The 10,000-nt window shown below is 32.1% G+C and overlaps 1 long non-coding RNA gene across 1 annotated transcript in view; it reads left to right on the top strand.

Moving 5' to 3' along the window:
• LOC136849638 (uncharacterized) overlaps positions 1–10,000 on the top strand; it is a 46,896-nt gene that overhangs the window by 15,811 nt on the left and 21,085 nt on the right. Inside the window, exon 2 of the long non-coding RNA XR_010856344.1 lies at positions 1,375–1,516. This is a non-coding gene — a long non-coding RNA (uncharacterized lncRNA). The remainder of the gene's footprint in view (positions 1–1,374; positions 1,517–10,000) is intronic.

Raw genomic sequence — 10,000 nt, 5'->3', positions numbered from 1 at the left:
ACATTACGCTGTGACGATCGGTATGAGTAAGGGTCAGAGCTCACAGCTTACTAATTTATTCAGACAACAAACAGAAAAGTCAAGGGCTCTTGCGAGCGGAAATGTAGCGCCTGACATTAGGCAGGTAAAAGCAGAGATTAAAAACGCAATCACTTGTGTTTGTTGGCAGCTGGAAATATACATATAAATCGGTACATGATACAGGAATGAAGTTAATATACATACGGCTGAGAGGCTGACAGTGCAGTGCATATGATGATAATACATTGAATGTGAAAATAACAATAAAGAAGATGCATGTACAAAAGGTGCGTGATGGATGCTGTGTTTCCTTCGTCCTCGCGTTGACGCGCGGGGCCGTTGTAGGATTAATGGCCGGTACGATGATGCGTGGGGTCCATGTTGAGTCCACTTGTGGACCCTACAACTTAAATATGCAATTAATTTACTTTTAACCTGAGAAACATATTTTTTACGTTGACTTGAGTTTTTAGTTATTCCTACTAATGGTTTTACCCGTCTGACGTGCGTAAGGTTCTTATTAAGAGCGCACCTTTTGTTTTATCTTGCCTCAAATAATGAAGTATCCATTACAAGTAAAAATGAGTGCAAGAGAATGATTCATAAAGACGTAATTACTAACAGACAAACTGACCGTTTAACATACGTTGTACTGAGAGCTTTGTAAATATGTTACAATGTTTAAATATGCTGAGATTTAATAGCTGTTCATTAATACGTCTAATCGTGTAGTTATACCTTTAACTCTCAGAATACTTAAGGAAGAGAGTATTTTGAGTAGATTTGTAGATCTGACTCTGGCGATGAACATAGCATATTTAATGATTAAGGAGTAATGGGAGCCCATTTAATTCTGCAATTACTTCCTCTAGGTTACGAAAGCCATACAACTCAACTCAAAGCCATACATGTGTTACCCATTTAATATAATGTACTGCTAAACAATGTTTTTGTGTAATTCCTTGTGGGTTAGGAAGCTTCACAAACTATTTAAAAGGACGGATAGCATTCATTAGCATTATTCGCCCAGTTCTCAATTGATATTGAGCCTATTGCTCCTCTGACTAGATACAGGTGTGCCTTTTTGAAATTATTTTTCTTTACTGCATAAAATTTCACTTGATCCCATATCAGTTCAGTGGCATTTTACTGGCTGTGGTATGGAAGTAACTTGATCATCTGAAGTCTATGTGATCCTGTAGGTCTTTTAGTTACAAAATCATTATCTTCACAAGAATATGTCTGCGATTTTCGTAACTATATTAGATGGCCTTTATTCAAGTTGTCTGGTATAATTGCGTTTTTCTTAACCAGTTTTTTTTTATTTATTTATCATTTTTTTCTATTTTGCAGACAATGTCGGTGGTTCATCCTTCAGCAGCGAATGGTACGATCCGTTATCCAGCACTATGATGGAGGATGTCCTTATGTTGGAAGGAGGAGTTTATGAAGTTTTGAATCCCGAGATGGATCAAGCGGTGACCCTTTAAAGACGGTAGGTAAAGAGAATAATCCTCAATTTTTTGTGCTTTTAGAAGCTTAACCGTCCCAAAATGACCTGTCGCAAGTTGGTAGGAAAACTGAAAGGCGTTCTTCAAAGCATTTGCCTTGTTTTCAAGTTTATGGTTGAATTCTAATCGAAATGAATAATGGTTATGATATATAAAAAAAAATAAGTTTCAGCGTGTGTGTATATATATATTTTTTCTTCGTCTTTGTTTAAACGTGCTTTTTCCCATTTTCTATATACGATGCCTTCTTTACGAAGGACTTTGATAGCCTCGATCGGCTGCCCTGCCTGACATATACCCCGGTAACGATGTGTACGTGTATGCCAATCCCCAGCTCCCTTTCTTCCAAGCAGCGAGGAGAATAGGTCGACAGTTCGAGATAGGTGTCTGTGATGTTTTAGAAGATGTTGGATGGCTTTGTTTATGTGTGTATTATACCCATTTGCTTTTCATCCGTTGATTATACGTAATCCCGGGGTGTCTACACGGATAGCAAATATGACCAGTCGGCTGCGGATTTGAATACGGACCTCTACGAAGTCCTAGGCCGCTGCTCTACCGACTATATATATATATATATATATATATATATATATATATATATACACACACACATGAAACTACCCATTTCTTGATTTATCCTTTAATAAGTATGTATATCTAATACTGTATAATGTTACGTATGGTCACAAGCGCATTGGTTCTAGACAACAGCCCGAGTCTCTTCCTAAATTTGTCGTAGTATAGGATATCCGTCAACCCTCTTCCCTTGCGTGACTCGATCTTCTAAAACTCCAACATTTCATTTTTCATCCAAAAATTAATCATCTTAATAGAATGCAAGACAGGGAAACCGCAAGACATTTTGCAAACCGATATATCTTGAAAGCACTGGAGCGTTAATTTCTGAGGGAAGCCGAAATTTTCTTATTTATTAATAATGATGATCATGGCCGTGATGCACGTCCCATGCGACAAACACATTAACAATAATCTGTTGTAAATCACACAAAATATTTTGTGGATATTAAGCTTCCAAGGAAATTTATTATTCAAAACAAAGAACTCTCAAAATAATTTTTATATTTACTTGTTTTCGCCTCAAGTTTATGGTTCCTACTGCTACGTATTAAGAAAAACAATCAGAAAGCTTATACAATCATTGATAATATTCAACTAAACTTACTTTATTTACCAATATAAGTAACCTGTCTGATTTCTTATTAACTTATTTATTGCACCTGAGCGAAATGTAGAGGTGAAATGAGAAAAAGATTGCAAAAGGTTCATATGCAATGTAATTAATTTTCAATGAAGGTACCATCACGAGGCTGATGACTCAGCAAAAAAGATTTACTAGCGTCTAAAATAGGCCACCTACGGACGGACCATTGTACTGTGCGCAGTACCACGAGCCCTAAGTTTCGATGATTAAGAAATATACTAAAATGTTCAGTAAGTAATAGCAACAGTGATAATAGTACTGTCAGTGTTTATTATTAAATGTCATAATCCTAAGTCATTGCATTAGCAGATGGGTCATAATTCCTATGCTCTTAGTGTAACTAATAAGTCTTTATTCTGTAATCTCGGCAAATATTACAAGGGGGTTTTGAACCTTCGCCTGAAATAGCCTCTGGTAGGGTTAATTCTCCAGTGGGCCAGTTATTTTATGCTATCAAGCAGCGTCTCAAATAAGTAGGGGAGTGATTAATGAGGTTTTTAAAATAAATAAATAGGAATGATCGTATGCTCATTCAGTGCACAGTCAATGAAAACATTATTTCTTATACAAGAAGGTTGATACTAATTTTTTCACAGCGCTTAGGCAAGTGGTCAAACAGTCCAGTATCTTCCCCCTAATATAAACAAAATAATTATAATAAAAGTCCGTAAAAACGTATTCATGGAAAGAGTTCCAAAACCTTGTAGCGTAAGGAAGAAACATTCACTGAACTTGCAAACCCAAGATTGTAGTTGAAATTTCTGAAATAGAATCTGTTTTGAATGAACTCGAAATATATCCCTTGGATTTATTTTTTGACTTTTACCAACTTGGTTTTTTTCCGATCGAAGATTAACCTAAGTTCTTGGAAAATTCTCCATAGAAAACCATCCATGAATAATTCCTAAGTATTTCAACACTTATTAATCCAATAATTAATGCAATATATATATATATATATATATATATATATATATATATATATATATATATACATACATACATACATACATACATACATACATACATACACATATACATATATATATATATATATATATATATATATATATATATATATATATATATATATATAGTGTTTTATGGACCTTTTACCAACTTGATTTTATTCTGATCGAAGATTAACCTAAGTTCTTGGAAAATTCTCCATTGAAAACCATCCATGAATAATTCCTAAGTATTTCAACACTTATTAATCCAATAATTAATGCTATTATATATATACACACATATATACATACATACATAAATACTGTACATACATACATACATACATACATACATACATACATACATACATACATACATACATACATACATACATACATACATACATACATACATATATATACATACATACATATATATATATATATATATATATATATATATATATATATATATATATATATATATATATATATAGTGTTTTATGGACCTTCTGTCTTCATAAATACACATATAAAGTATGTATACATATACACACACATATATATATGTACTGTATATAATCTACCTTCCTCAACGTAATTTATCCTGAATAATTCTTGTTTATTCGTGTTTAACCTTTGATAATTATTCTCGAAGCTCCTGCTTTCAGGTAGACATGAGCAAGAAAGCACAGGCAGCTGAATGAAATACCTGAATTCAACACGTTACGTAAAGGATTTGAGTTATTCTGGGATAGCTGTTTGTAAATCCATGCACTCCAACAGCTACGCACTTCAAGTTTTAATAAAATACAAATTACATTTGGGTCGATAAACCGAGTGAATCCTGAATAATTTTGAAATGCATAATTATTAGTAATGCGCGTTATGCAATGGCATCGTGGTCTTAAGCCTAACCCTTTGCATTATCATTACAACGAAAATTTTCACGTACCTGCAGAAACGTCCTAACAGCAATCATTCGTTCGTTATAATGACCTACGACATTATCGTTGGACTGAAGAAAATATGAATTTTGGATATGAATTTCCATGTTCAAAGACCGAATGTGTGCAAAATTTAAAGGCAAAGCCACTTCAACTCGGCCCAGGTACACATGGCAGGTTTATATCATGTCTAGAGCTCGATGATTAGGATAATTCACTTCTTCGTTCAGTGATGGAACAATTTAATCATTAGTGAGTTAGGATTGTACCATTTATATGCACATTGAAAAGTTAATCAAGAGCATAACAATTCTATTTATATAATGCTTCACAGTCCATCTGAAACTTACTAGTTATCTAAATCTTCGTGAGATTTAAGATCCTTTTGTTTTTACCTTAATGTGCTAGAACAATCAGAGATGCAGTTCAGTAAATGAAATTAACTGCATTATGAATTGGTATGCATCACAAATTGCTTGAAAATGTAATGGTGAATTTAAAAATAAGATGCATGAAAAAAGAAAATATAAATTAATTCAAATCCATGGGAGCTGGGTTCTAATACATCCTAATTTTGAGGGAGATTAACATTCTATATACTCGGGGCTTGACAGCAACCTAATTAACCTCATTTACCTAATTACCTGTTCTTGACAAACGTTTTCAACACAGAAATACAACCTTGATTAACGCTCAACGTTTTCAATCACGGCCTGGAAGGGTAGAAACACTCCCAGTGATGTAATGGGCGCCCAGTTCTCTTTGCTATGTGTATGGAAATCCTAGTTCTTCACACTTCACACATACACACACATATATATATATATATATATATATATATATATATATATATATATATATATATATATATATATATATATATATATATATATATATATATATATATATATATATATATATATATATATATATATATATAATTATTCTTTATATTCATAATTCTGTGTAAAGATCTCAGGTCCACTTATTTTGTCCAGCATTTCCAGAATTTGTCTTTACATAATGTTTTTTATCTTCTTAAAAATACATTTTATCATGAGCTTATCCTTTTCATTCACACAAATTCATATATTAAGAAGAGAAGAAGAGAGAGATAGAGATATATAGAGAGAGAGAGATAGAGATTTAAAGACCATTTAAAATTTATTTCATCAAACAGTGAGAGTGTGGGTATAAATATTGTATATGTATGTATGTATATATATATATATATATATATATATATATATATATATATATATATATATATATATATATATATATATATATATATATATATATATATGTATATATGTATGTGTGTGTGTGTATATATACGTTCTGACCTGTATATTATTACATTTAATTAGATAATTACTAGGATAAGCCTTGAATAACACTAACCGTGGTCAGTAGTAAATACCAGAATGATACATGAAATATTTAGAATTACATATAAGAATAATGGTAAGTCGCCAATTGAAAGTTCTAATCAATACAAATTTCTACTTTATTGCACACAACGTAAGTAATTCAATTAATAGAACACTGACTTCACTTCAATACATGAAATTACTGGTGTAGCTTAGCAGAATAACAAAATATTGGGTCTAATTGCAAAAAAGACATTAGTGCTACAATTCATTAACACAACAGATAGCCAGAGGCTTTTTGAATACACAGGTGGTTCCTGTGGACTTGCAGTGCAATTAGATTTCTTGAAACGTTGCAAATGTCTACCGCTGTGGGGCAGACTTCTCCAGGCAAGAAGGATGGCAGGAATTCGAGGTGAATAATATAACACGTGTCGTGGGTTAGATTGCACGTGCACTTTTGCAACGATGGCTGTATGATCTACAATGTCTTTCATAATGTTTTTTACTTCTAAAAAACCGTGATGAGCTTATGGCTTTTTCGTGCAGGTAGCTCGACTTCTATTTAGCAACGAGACTGCTCTTGCGGTGACAGGGCAACCTCCTTACGTGACCCCCGATTCCTCTTGAGGGGGGATCCGCTTCTTCCCAGCATTCGGGCATCAGCTGTAAGGGCTATTCTAGGAGAGTACCAGGTCTCAAACAGCAGGGGGTAGATGGAAAATAGTGATTAAAATTTGGGATGTTAGGCTATAAATATGCTTATAGTGTTATATCTATGGGCCAATCTTATTCGCTACCTGAACCCTTTGCTATCGGCACTCCCAAAACGTACACTCTCGCTTCTACTATGATGGGGTCTATTTTGCCCCATTTCCAGCATAGGGTTCTAAATCCTATTTTATCTTATTAAAAACATTTTATCAAGATATCTTTTTCATTCACACAAATTCATATAATTAAGAAGAAGAATATATATATATATATATATATATATATATATATATATATATATATATATATATATATATATATATATATAAATAGTATATATATATACATATACAGAGTGTATATATAATATATATATATATATATATATATATATATATATATATATATATATATATATATATATATATATATATATATATATATATATAAATATATATATATATATATATATATATATATATATATATATATATTATTTTTATATATAATTCTGAAGTAAAGATTTTAGGTCCACTTATTTTGTCCAGCATATCCAGAATTTGTCTTTAACCAGTTTTTTATCTTCGAAAAATCACGTTTTATCATGAGCTTACACTAACCAGTCGGCCACAAGAGAGGTGGTTAGTGTGTACTGAAGTCCTGATTCCTCGTCTATCGCTGGTATCGATATATATATATGGATATTATCACCTAAAATATATATATATAATATATATATAAAAATATATTACTTGTGTGAGTGTAGAGTGAATTATATATAATAATATATTTATAAATTATATATATTGTATATGAATCACGGTGATATGATAAATAGTCATATATATATATATATATACATTATTCAGATACACAAGTAAAGCTTATTCACACGGTGAACTTATTGAGGGCAGAATACCATGAGATACGCATTTTGTTTTAATCTTCTTAAAAATACATTTTTCATGAGAACACTTTTTCATTCCACATGTTCAGGATTTTCTACAAAATAAAATATAATATGTTAACATAAAACAAGAACTCCCAATAGTTGAAAAAGCTAAAAAACTTAATGGTAAAATTAAAACTCACATACTTAAATTACATGCACACTTGACTAAAACTGATACTAAAAGTTAAAAAAATTATAAATAATGAAAAGAACATTTAAAATATCTCGGCAAAATTAAATAAACAAAAAAAAAAAATGCCAACACATATAATCAAACGTAAAAATCATATATTCATAAAACTAGAGCTAAAAACAGTCAGTACTAAAACCAGAATTTTAAGCATTAAATATTAATTGCATATACCAAAATGGTAAAAAATGTCAAGAGTTATAACAAAGACTGACAGAAAATTCAATTAAAAACAACGGGACAGCAGAAAATGGTTGTTTAGAGTAACAAAATACTAATTTGATGTTTTTGTACTTTTAGTGTCAGTTTTAGTCAGAGCTTTTTGTGCATGTGGATTTAAGTCTGTGAATTGTATTTAACCATTGATTGTTTCAGCTCTTTCAACCGGAATTGTATTTTATAACACAGCTCTTATTTTATGTTAACAACGATTATATTTTATTTTCAGAAAACTCTGAAGATGTGGCGATGCTGTCACAGGTAGCTCGACTTAAAACAAAATTCGTATTTTCGGGGTATTCTTCCCAGCATTCGGGCATCAGCTATAGGAATATTATATATATATATAGTCTCAAATATAGGGGTAGATATAAAATAGTGATTAAAATTTGGGATGTTTGGTGTGTATGCTTGTGTGTGTGTTATACATTACATATACATAAATACATACACACACACACACCACCCAATTGGTGATGCAGTAAATTGAGAAAAAGGTCCTTAAACTCTCTCTCTCTCTCGTGATGCTGCGCATTATCTGCGCCTCAAATGTCTCACTGCGTCTCTCGCTCAAACTCTCTCTGGATGAATTTGTGTGAATGCAAAAATGATAACTCACGATAAAACGTATTTTTAAGCAGATACAAAAATTATGGGGTTAAAATTATCGAAAACGTTATTTTGAACAACTTTACAGTGGAATCTATTCTGATATGTTACTATCATTTTTGAAAGTATAAATTGAATAACTTATTTATAAATCAATAATGGATCAATTCAGGATTATTTTGCAGGGATTTTCAGTTAGTTTTTTTAGTTGATTTAACAAAAATATTGCTCAAATCTTTTTTCCCCATCAATACTTGGTAAATGGGAAGAGTAGAAAGTTTATATTCTGCAATATATGTTTAATAAACTGAAACAAAAATATTAAATAGGTGAAGATAGTCGTATTGCCAGAAAATAATTTCTTTAAACTTGCATAATTCGTTATCATTTTGAAATACTTCTCTTAACATTGTTTTATTCTGAAATGATAATTCTATCATTTTTAAAAGTCTTCTCTTTACATTGTTTTAAATATGATAATTTTATGTTTTAATCTCTGCTCTTCATTTCTTCTCTCTGATATTCTGATATGAAAATTCTATCTTTTGAAACTCTTCTCTGCATGATTTTTTTTGACATTTTATATGACTTGCATTGCATATTTTGCCTGTTTCATTTTTTCTGTTGAAATGTTACATAAAGTATTTTGAACTTTTTCAAAGTGTTAATCTAAATGTTAGTGTATTAGGGGTTCATTTTGGTGCTTTATTTGTGTTTGTATTATAGCTACTTCATTGAATACATGATATTTGAGCAGAGGATAGAGCTAGACATGATATTGCAAAATATATTTATTTAATACAAAATAAAACATACACATACATAACAGCAAAAGGAAATGCAACAGTATATAAATTAGCCCTGCAAATTGTTGATATATATCATAGCGACAGGTTGCTGAGGTCTTTTGGTGTGGATGTCATACTGTATATGCAGGAGCGCCAGCTGCTGTGCAGTGAGTCATGCTGCTGCCAAATATGCTTACAGGCTGGCAGGAACTCCAGGTGCCTGACCTCCGAATGTCACTGCCATGGTGTGGGTTATCATGGCCCTCGACGGCACCGGGAGCCCTCTTAAGTGGCACGGATAATCGTTGGATGGCACTGCCGAGTCTCCATTTTCAGGTGACAGGCTCAGCTGTTCTGACACCTGCGACACTCATCCTCGACTTCTTAAAAACTGAGCCATCTCCATCAGAGTGTATCGGTGTTAACGTCGGCCGTGGGCGTTGTCTCGGTGGTGGCTATATTTAGCTCGTCGAGGCGGGCAAGGTCCTCTTCCTCCTCCTA

Source organism: Macrobrachium rosenbergii, chromosome 2, assembly GCF_040412425.1.
Source record: "Macrobrachium rosenbergii isolate ZJJX-2024 chromosome 2, ASM4041242v1, whole genome shotgun sequence".
In the NCBI taxonomy this organism is placed as follows: domain Eukaryota; kingdom Metazoa; phylum Arthropoda; class Malacostraca; order Decapoda; family Palaemonidae; genus Macrobrachium; species Macrobrachium rosenbergii.
This window is presented reverse-complemented; position numbering and strand designations above follow the sequence as displayed.